Source organism: Primulina huaijiensis, chromosome 5, assembly GCF_012295235.1.
Source record: "Primulina huaijiensis isolate GDHJ02 chromosome 5, ASM1229523v2, whole genome shotgun sequence".
Taxonomy (NCBI): Eukaryota; Viridiplantae; Streptophyta; class Magnoliopsida; order Lamiales; family Gesneriaceae; genus Primulina; species Primulina huaijiensis.
In genome coordinates, this window is record NC_133310.1 from 8,689,086 (window position 1) to 8,698,358 (window position 9,273).

Sequence of the window (9,273 nt, forward strand, 5' to 3'; positions counted from 1 at the left end):
TCGATCCCAATTGACTAGGGAGTTCATGACTTTGAGATAGGGAGACCACAGCGTGGCGGAGTTTGTGAGGAAGTTCGAGCAAGGGTGTCACTTTGTGCCCTTGATAGCTAACGATGTCAGAGAAAATTTGAGGCACTTCCTTGATGGTTTACGGTCGATCTTGCGCCGAGATGTTCGTGCGGCTGGTCCTACTACTATGTTGTTGCTGTGTCTAGAGCCTTGGCAGCACCATTCCCAGCAACAAATGTTCAAGAAATCATTTCAGGTACAGCAGGGTAAGAAATCGTTTCAAGAACTTCCGAAAGGCAAGGGTCCTATTCCGCAAAAGAAGGCTCCTTTGAAGCCTGTTGAGTATCCAACGTGCCCGAAATGCAACCGTCATCATACGGGTCATTGTTTATGGGATTCAGGCAAATTCTTCAAGTGTGGAGCCAGTGATCACATACTGAAAGACTGACCGCAGTGGAGGCAGCCGATCCAGGGGAGAGTGTTCACCATGCAGGCCGAGGAGGCGAACCCAGACACGACTCTATTGACTGGTAACATATTTAATTCAACACCGTATTATTTTACCATTCATGCTTCGAATTTTACTTGGGAATAATAGTATGTTGTTTTCGTATTTTGGAGACTTCAGATAAAGATTTCCAACTATGCATGAGGTTAAGATTAATATTTTGGGGAAATAAGTTTATGTGTTGTGCTAACGTTCCTCAGGAAATATCTTCATAAAGAGAGTAGCCACGAAGACCTTGTTAGATTCCGGGGCTACTCACTCTTTTATCTAAGAAACGTTGGCTAAATATTTGGATGTCAAGTCCATTGGACTTGACTTGACTTGACTTGACTTGAGCTACTCCGTGACAGTCCCATCAGGGGAGGAGTTATCAGCTACTATCGTGGTCAGAGATATCGATCATGAACTAAAGGGCCACCTAGTTTACGCCGATCTGATTGTGTTGTCAATGCCAGAGTTTGATATTATCTTATGGATGGACTGGCTAATAAATAACAGAGTTCTAATTGACTTTCAGAAAAGATCAGTGTTGGTAAGAGAGTTGGGCATGGAGCAATTTCTTTTTGAGCCAGACAGGTGGAGAAGTTTCCCTTGATAATCTCTTTCATGCAGGCACGGAGACTTATACATAATAGGTGTCAGGCATTCTTGGCAAGTATTATTTCAACACCTGACGCACCCACCCCGTCGATTTCTGATGTACCAATTGTTAGAGACTTTCCTGATGCTTTCCCCGACGACGTCACCGGCCTTCCACCAGAGAGAGAGGTGGAGTTTGCCATTGATCTTGTGTCAGGCACTGTGCCAATCTCTAAGGCACCGTACCGTTTGGCTCCAGTAGAGATGTTAGAGCTCAAACAACAAATTCAGGAGCTCCTATACAAAGAATTAATCCGCCCTAGTTTCTAACCATGGGACACACCAGTGCTCTTCGTAAAGAAGAAAGATGGGAGCATGAGGTTGTTTATCAATTAACGAGAATTGAACAAGGTAACGATCAAGAACAAATACACATTACCAAGGATCGAGGATTTATTCGATCGGTTGCTGGGATCTATAGTTTTCTCTAAGATAGATTTACATTCTGGGTATCATTAATTGAAGGTAAAGGATGCAGATGTTCATAAGACAACCTTCAGAACTAGATATGGGCACTACGAGTTCTTAGTGATGCCATTTGGACTGACGAATGCTTCAGCAACTTTTATGGACCTAATGAATTGAGTATTTCAGCACTACTTAGATCAGTTTGTAATAGTATTTGTTGACGACATTCTTATATACTCGAAGAGCCATGAAGAACACAGTGAACATTTGAGTACAATTTTGCAAGTCTTGCAGAGTCACAAATTGTTTGTAAAATTCAGTAAGTGTGAATTCTGATTGGAGAAAGTAGCATTTTGGGACATATCATATCTAGCAGTGACATTGAGGTGGATCTAGCTAAAGTGACAGCAGTTAAAGGATGGGTTGAGCCAAAAAACGCATCAGAGATCCATAGTTTCCTAGGATTGGCAGGCTACTACAAGAAATTTATTCAGGGGTTTTCCTCGATTGCAGTGACACTCACTTCATTGAGTAAGAAAAATGCTAAATTTGTATGGAGTGAAGAATGTCAGAAGAGCTTCAATATTTTGACGCAAGCTCTTATCACAGAGCCAGTTTTAACCATGCCATCAAGGCAAGGCAATTTTGTGTTATACATCGATGTTTCTAAGCTCGGTTTAAGCGTAGTATTGATGCAGCATGGTCAAGTTATAGCATATGCCTCCAGACAGTTGAAAGTGCATGAGAAGAACTACCCGACTCATGATCTCGAGTTAGCTGCCGTTGCCTTTGTGTTGAAGATATGGAGACGTTATTTGTATGGCGATAAATGCCAGATATTCACTGATTACAAGAGTCACAAGTACTTCTTCACGCAGAAAGAGCTGAACATGAGACAAAGACGGTGGTTGGAGTCAGTAAAAGACTACGATTGTGAAATTAACTACCATCTGGGGAAAGCTAATGTTGTGGTAGATGCTTTGATAAGGAAAGTAGCAGTCGTAGCATAGATGTCATTATAGAGACCTCTTCAGTCATAGATTCAGAGGTTTGGCCTAAAATTTTATCCTAAGGCCAGGGCTCCCATGTTGTCTAATCTGACAGTCTAGTCTTCTTTGCTTGACCGAATCAGTAGAGGTCAACCTTCAGATGAACAGTTACAGAAATGGTGACTGAAGGATAAAGCCATGGGCGGTGTAATCTACGCAGTGTAAGATGGTATTGTGAAATACAGAGGAATGATGTGGGTGCCTAGTGTTGATTCGATCAGAGATGATATTTTGACAGAGGCACATAAATCTCCGTATTCCATCCATCCACGGGGGTACCAAGATGTACAAGGACTTGCAGATGCTGTATTGGTGGCCAGGGATTAATCGGGACATTCGTCGATTTGTATCTGAATGTCTCACTTGTCAGCAAGTAAAAGTAGAGCATCAGAGGCCAGCAGAGATGCTTAAGCCGCTCCCTATTCCCGAGTGGAAATTGGAGAATATCACAATGGATATCGTTGTTGGATTGCCGAGGTTAGTCAGAGGATCTAATGCCATTTGGGTTATAGTGGATCGACTTAATAAATCGACACACTTCGTACCGGTGAAGACGACTTTCTCCATGACTCAGTTTGCAGAGCTCTATATCCAAGAGATAGTCCGATTGCACGGGATCCCAGTTTCTATTGTGTTTGATAGGGACCCGAGGTTCACATCGTCCTTTTGGAAGAGTTTACATGAAGCTATGGGGATGAAGTTACTATTCAGTACGGCGTTCCACCCTCAGACAGATGGCCAGACTGAGCGAATGATTCAGATATTGGAAGATTTGTTGCGAGCATGTGTGGTCGATTTCCATGGAAATTGGGAATCGAAACAACCCCTAGTGGAGTTTACCTACAACAACAGTTTTCAATCATCTATAAGTATGGCTCCCTACGAAGCACTGTATGGAAGGAAGTGCAGATCGCGCGATTCATTGGGATGAAGTCGGTGAGAGATCAGAACTTGGCCCCGAGATATTTCAACAGACTGCAGACGTAGTGGTCAAGATCCGAGATAGGATGAAGACCGCCCAGAGTCATCAAAAGGGTTATGCTGACAAGAGAAGAAGGAATCTCGAATTTACCGTAGGAGATCACGTATTCGTGAAGATAGCACCTATGAAGGATGTTATGAGGTTTGGGAAGAGAGGTAAGCTGAGTCCGAGATTCATTGGACCATTCGAAATTCTTGATAGAGTTGGGACATTTGCTTATCGTGTAGCTCTACAGTCGAATTTGGCCGGAGTACACAATGTGTTTCATGTTTCGATGCTGCGTAAATATATGGCATTTTAAATGATTTATAAAATTTTAAACATTTTAGATCTTAATTTAATTTATTAGGTGATTTTAAGATTTTAAACTTTTCAAAAATACTAATTTGAATTTGGGAATTTAATCTTGAAAACTTTGTAGTTAATTATTATATTAAATCTTCGAGTGGGATTAAATAATTTGATTAATAATATTTTATCACTAATTATTTAACTAAGTATTTTTTTAGTCCCTAATTAACCCCTCTAATCAACACACACACACCCCATCATCACACACACACACAAACTTGGTGTTTTCTTTTCTTTTTTTTTTTTTGAGAGGAAAACTAGGGTTCTTGAGCCCTTCTTTTAGAAGCCACCATTATTTCCAAATTCCTGTAGATTCACGTTCATTTTCTAGCAAGAAATCGTGCAGCGAGCGTCTCCGGTCATCTCCCGTAATCCACCGCGTCGGTATTTGTTATCTTCGAGCGTTTTTACGCAAAGACATTTATAATCTTTAATTTTTCTGCATCAATCTTGTCATAGTAAATATTTTGATGCATATTGTATGTAAAAATCTGTAGATGTTTTGCAAAGTTTGAGCGATGATGTTTGGAACAATTTTAGATCTCAAAAATCAAATCTACTGTCATTCCGAATCCTGTGAATTTTCATTTGGTTTTCTAGAAAAACTTTCAACATACAGAACGTAGTACTTTTTGTTATCTTTGATTTGATAGCAAATTCGTAATTTTCTGATAAGAAACAAGGGATATATGATTTTTATCGTAACATCGCACAAACTGTGAAATTTCTGTGTCACAAAACCCGTCACCCTCTATCATTTCGAATCCTGCGAATTTTCAATTGGTTTTCTGGAAAACTTTCAACATACAAAATGTATTACTTTTTGATTAATTCGAATTGTTAGTAAATTCGTAATTTTCGGACAAGAGACGAGTGAGGTATGATTATTCTCGTGTGACTGCTCAAACTGTGTCTTAATGTATTCTACTTGTGTTCTTGAGGATTTTGGTTGCAGGCTTCATTGGAAACTATTTAGCTGGGAGGCGCTCGAGCGGTAAGATGTTACCATCCGAGCGCCAATTTTTTTGGAATAATGTTTTAGTATGTGCAGTAGTCGCCCAAGCGTGATCCAACGAATCCCTCAACGCTATATAAGTATGTTCGACATGCAAAAGAAAATGTTATGTTTTTTATGTATGCGAATTGTCTTGTGACCAATTATGTTACGGGTTTGGAAGCCGGAGAACGTGTCTGGGGACCTCTCCACCCCGGTAAAGCATCATCGGGTTTTGGTCTGGATTGAGAAGCGGTAAAGCATGACCAGGAACCAATCCACCCGGTAAAGCATGACCGGGGATCTTACGTATGTGGGAGTGGACGTTCGGTCGAAAGGCTGTGATGATCTCTGCCAGACTAGTACTGTGGTTTAGTCTGATCAGCGCATTATGTTATTGGTCAATAGCTTTGAAACATTTATCTACGCAAAATGATGATGTTTGTGCATGTTTAAGTATTGGTCAATAGCTTTGAAACATTTATCTACGCAAAATGATGATGTTTGTGCATGTTTAAGTATGTATGATGCAGCACGTTTATAAAAATTTTTACGAAATTATGGCACGTCTATGTTTATGTAAGTATATTCAGAGCTTAAGTATGTATGTGCTACTTTAAAATACATGAGGTTTTATTATGTATTACTTACTATTCTCAGTTTATACATGTTGAGTCTTTAGACTCACTAAACTTGATCGATGCAAGTGAGGACGAGTACGAGGAGGCGAGAGGTGGGGACCAGTGAGTTGGCTCGTACTGTGCGGAGGCCTAACGTGAGGACCCCTTAAGTTTTCAAGAATTTTATGCATGTTAAATTCATTTACTCTTATTTTTATGAAATTATTTCATGTTGTTTTAAACAAGTACTTTTTGTAAGCTAGTTTTGATTGTGGCTTTAATGACACGGAAATAGTTTGTACTCGTTCTTATTTCAAATATTTAGTCAAGCATTTTGTTCATATTGCAATTTGAAAGATTATTACTTATTTAAAAAAAATTTTTATTTTCCGCAAATTTTTAAGTATTTTTAAAATACGGCACGTTACAAAAACCCTCAGCTCAATGAAGCTCATTCATTCTTGGGAGAAAATACCTAGCTCATGAGTTTAAACCCTCAGCTCAAGTAAGCTCATTTATTCTTGTTAAAGAGACAAAAATACACGAAGCAACTGCTTAAGAAATTTGGCTTGGAGACGTGTTCAGCTGTAAATACTTCCATGAGCTGATCAATTAAATTAGATAAAGATGAAGGGAGAATATCAGTTGAGACGGAACTCTATAGAAGGTTAATATGTTCTTTATTATACCTAAGTGCTAGTCGTCCTGATATTATATTTGTTATTTGCATGTGTGCTAGATTTCAAGCTGATCCTAAGCAGTCGCATTATTTAGCTGTCATACGCATTTTGAAATATCTTAAAGGCACACAAAATGTGGGCTCATGGTATGCTAAAGACTCAGCTTTCAATTTAGTTGGATATTCTGATGCAGCTGAGCAATTCTTAAAAGTCAACAAGGAGATTGGGACGCAGGCAGCTCCCAAACAAATTAAGAAAACTAAGGCCTTGGCTCAGAAAAAGGCAATCAAGAGGAAACTGATTGTCAGTGAGATTGACTCGGAGAAAACTCCATCTCCGAAAATCATGAAAAAGCCAAGGACCCAGAAAACCAAACCAACTGTTATTGTAGAAGACATCCCAGCTGAAATACTGAAGCCCACTGGAGCTCAACAGCCCATCAAAGACATACCAATCAGGGCCTTTCCAGTTGCTTCATCAACTGAATCTCCACAACCTCCGGCCTCCAACTTGTAGAGGCCTCTAAATACGTACTTGAAAATTTGCGGAAAATTTAAAATTTTTCTTTTTAATTAATTAAAATGCATCATTCATAAATAAATAACTGATAAAAGTTTAACCATTCAAAATAGCAGCGGAAGTAAATGTTTGTTTGCAAGATAATAATTTAAAACAATTCAACAACGAAGAAATTTGTTTGAGTCAAAATAGTAAATGCTAAAAACATGAGGTCCTCGGGTTCCACTATTGCCGACCCAAGCTAGCTCACTGGTCCCCGCCCTCGGTCCCTACATCATCGGTACCTACAACAATCAAGTCTAGTGAGTCTAAAGACTCAGCATGCATATATCTTAAATAACGAGTAAATAAATAATAAAATTTCATGCAAGTGAAAATATCATGTCGTGATGCATAACGTAAAATATCGTGTCATGATTAATTATAATACGTGCATAACTGAACTGAAAATCATGATGAAAATGTTTGCTCCTTGGAGCCCTGTAATGAAATAGCATGTAATAATTTTCTGGTGAGATTATGGTCTACGCAAGTGACCCCTGAACTGAACTGAACTGAATTGAACGGTAACTGTCGACCGGGTGGTACCAAACTGAACTGACCGGTAACTGGCGATCGGGTGAAGTAATAATCCCATGATAGTAAAGTGACCACAAGCAATATCACATAAATCTCAAAATGAATATTTTGCACGTAATATAATTAAATAACATAATTGAATATGAACAATTTCGATTTTCTTGCATTAAAATCATGTACTTGCGATATTTAAAAATACCTATATGGCTTGATCGAAGAGTGAAAGAAGATATAAACATGCCTTGGTTTGTTTTGACAGAAAACAAACGAAATAACGACGCGGCACGACGAAGACGGAGTGCTCTTCACTTTCTTACTTTTTCTCTCATAATTCCTTTAAACCAAGCATGCAACATAATTATTATAATAGCGAAAAAAATCGTAAACATGATGCATGAACATTTAAAATATCATAAATTTGTGCTCAGGGCGCTGCTAGGACAAAAATATCACCCCGGGTGCAAAATGACCATTTTGCCCCTAGAAACCCGAAAATTAACGTTTCACCCCTGGACCTCTAAAATTGACCCGAAGCTTACCAAACTCCTTAAAATATCCCAAAACATTTTTAAAAATATTCCTAGACGTAAACCCGAGCCAAAATCAGAACTTAAACAATTTGTTTTAAAACTTGGACTGGGGTTCCGGTTTTATCCCAAATCGAACCGAAACTTAGTCAAAACTTTCCCAACTTTTTACCAAACTTAATGAACATCTAAAAGGTCCTAAAAACCCCAAAACCCAGCTCTCAACATTCGAACCACTCCTGAACAGCTGCTAAAAAATTTCCAGCAACTTCCCTTAACTACAACTCTAGTACCTCACTCCCAATTCTTGCGCTCTAGCCTACACCTGATTGATCCAGCCCCGACTCAACCCTTCTTAGCCCATCTTAGGACGACCCTACACCTACTGAACCCACGCAAATGATCCCATGCACGCTAGAGGTTCCAGCTCCTCGCTAATCCACCCAAGATGCTCGACCAATCTCCTCCTCGTAGCAGCCCCCTTGCGCGGCTCTCAAGTCCAAATCAGCAGGGTTCGAGCTCTTCTAGATCGCGTCTCAGGCTCATCAGAAACCAGCCCATGACTTGGAGATGCCCTCACCCCGTCGGCCTCCCTTTGGTTCGAGCCCCAACCCGATCAAGACACCCCAACGCGCAACCACTCGGCCCTTCGACCTACAGCAGACCACAACCGATCCTAACCCCCAAACAACATCTTGACACATTCAACAGCCCCTTAACAGTCAGTACTCGAAGCCCCTTTGCACAACCGTAAGAAGAAAAACGTGAATTGGATGAAAAAGATGCAAAAACTTGAACAAAACCGAAACATCTCTATAACATAGTCTGGATCGAAAATCTTTATGCATAAAAACACATATAACAGCAAGTATCTAGCATGTATGATGTAGAAATAAAAGTACACGCGTGCCTTAGATGTTTGAAGAGCAAGAACGATGCGAGGGAGACCGGAGAGAATTTTTTCTTTGCAAGAAGAATCCATGACCGAAGCTTTCTTGAGTTTTCAGCTGTGCAAAACCGATGAGAATTGTATGGTTGGAGAGGTGTGTCGGCTGTTATGGGTAGGGTAGGTTTAGGTTAATGACAATCATGTATTATTTAAATGGTTAATAATTGACCAATGAGCCTTAAATTGTTAATTAAAGAGTCTTAAATTGTTAATTAAAGGTTTAAAAGATATTTAAGTTCAATAAGCTTAAAAGTAGGCCCATTAAATCTAAACACACTCCCGAAAAATATTTCGTTTTGGAAAGTTTTTGAAAATATTAGCCGAACCAACAAAAAGTCACTCGATTCGATAAAATTTGCACACCGTAAAAAAAATAAAATCATACAGGTAAAAATACCTAATAAATCCTAATTCTTGAAAAATACATTTAAAACATCTTATAATAATTAATAAAAACTA

General features: G+C 39.3%; 1 long non-coding RNA gene across 1 annotated transcript; it reads right to left on the reverse strand.

Annotated features, from left to right (window-relative positions):
- Positions 1 to 6,833: 6,833 nt before the first annotated feature.
- LOC140977821 (uncharacterized) lies at positions 6,834 to 8,966 on the reverse strand. The gene is made up of 2 exons (XR_012175442.1): positions 8,776 to 8,966; positions 6,834 to 7,043 (listed from the first exon to the last, which is right to left on the reverse strand). It is a non-coding gene; the product is annotated as an uncharacterized lncRNA (long non-coding RNA).
- Between the last annotated feature and the right edge of the window lie 307 nt (positions 8,967 to 9,273).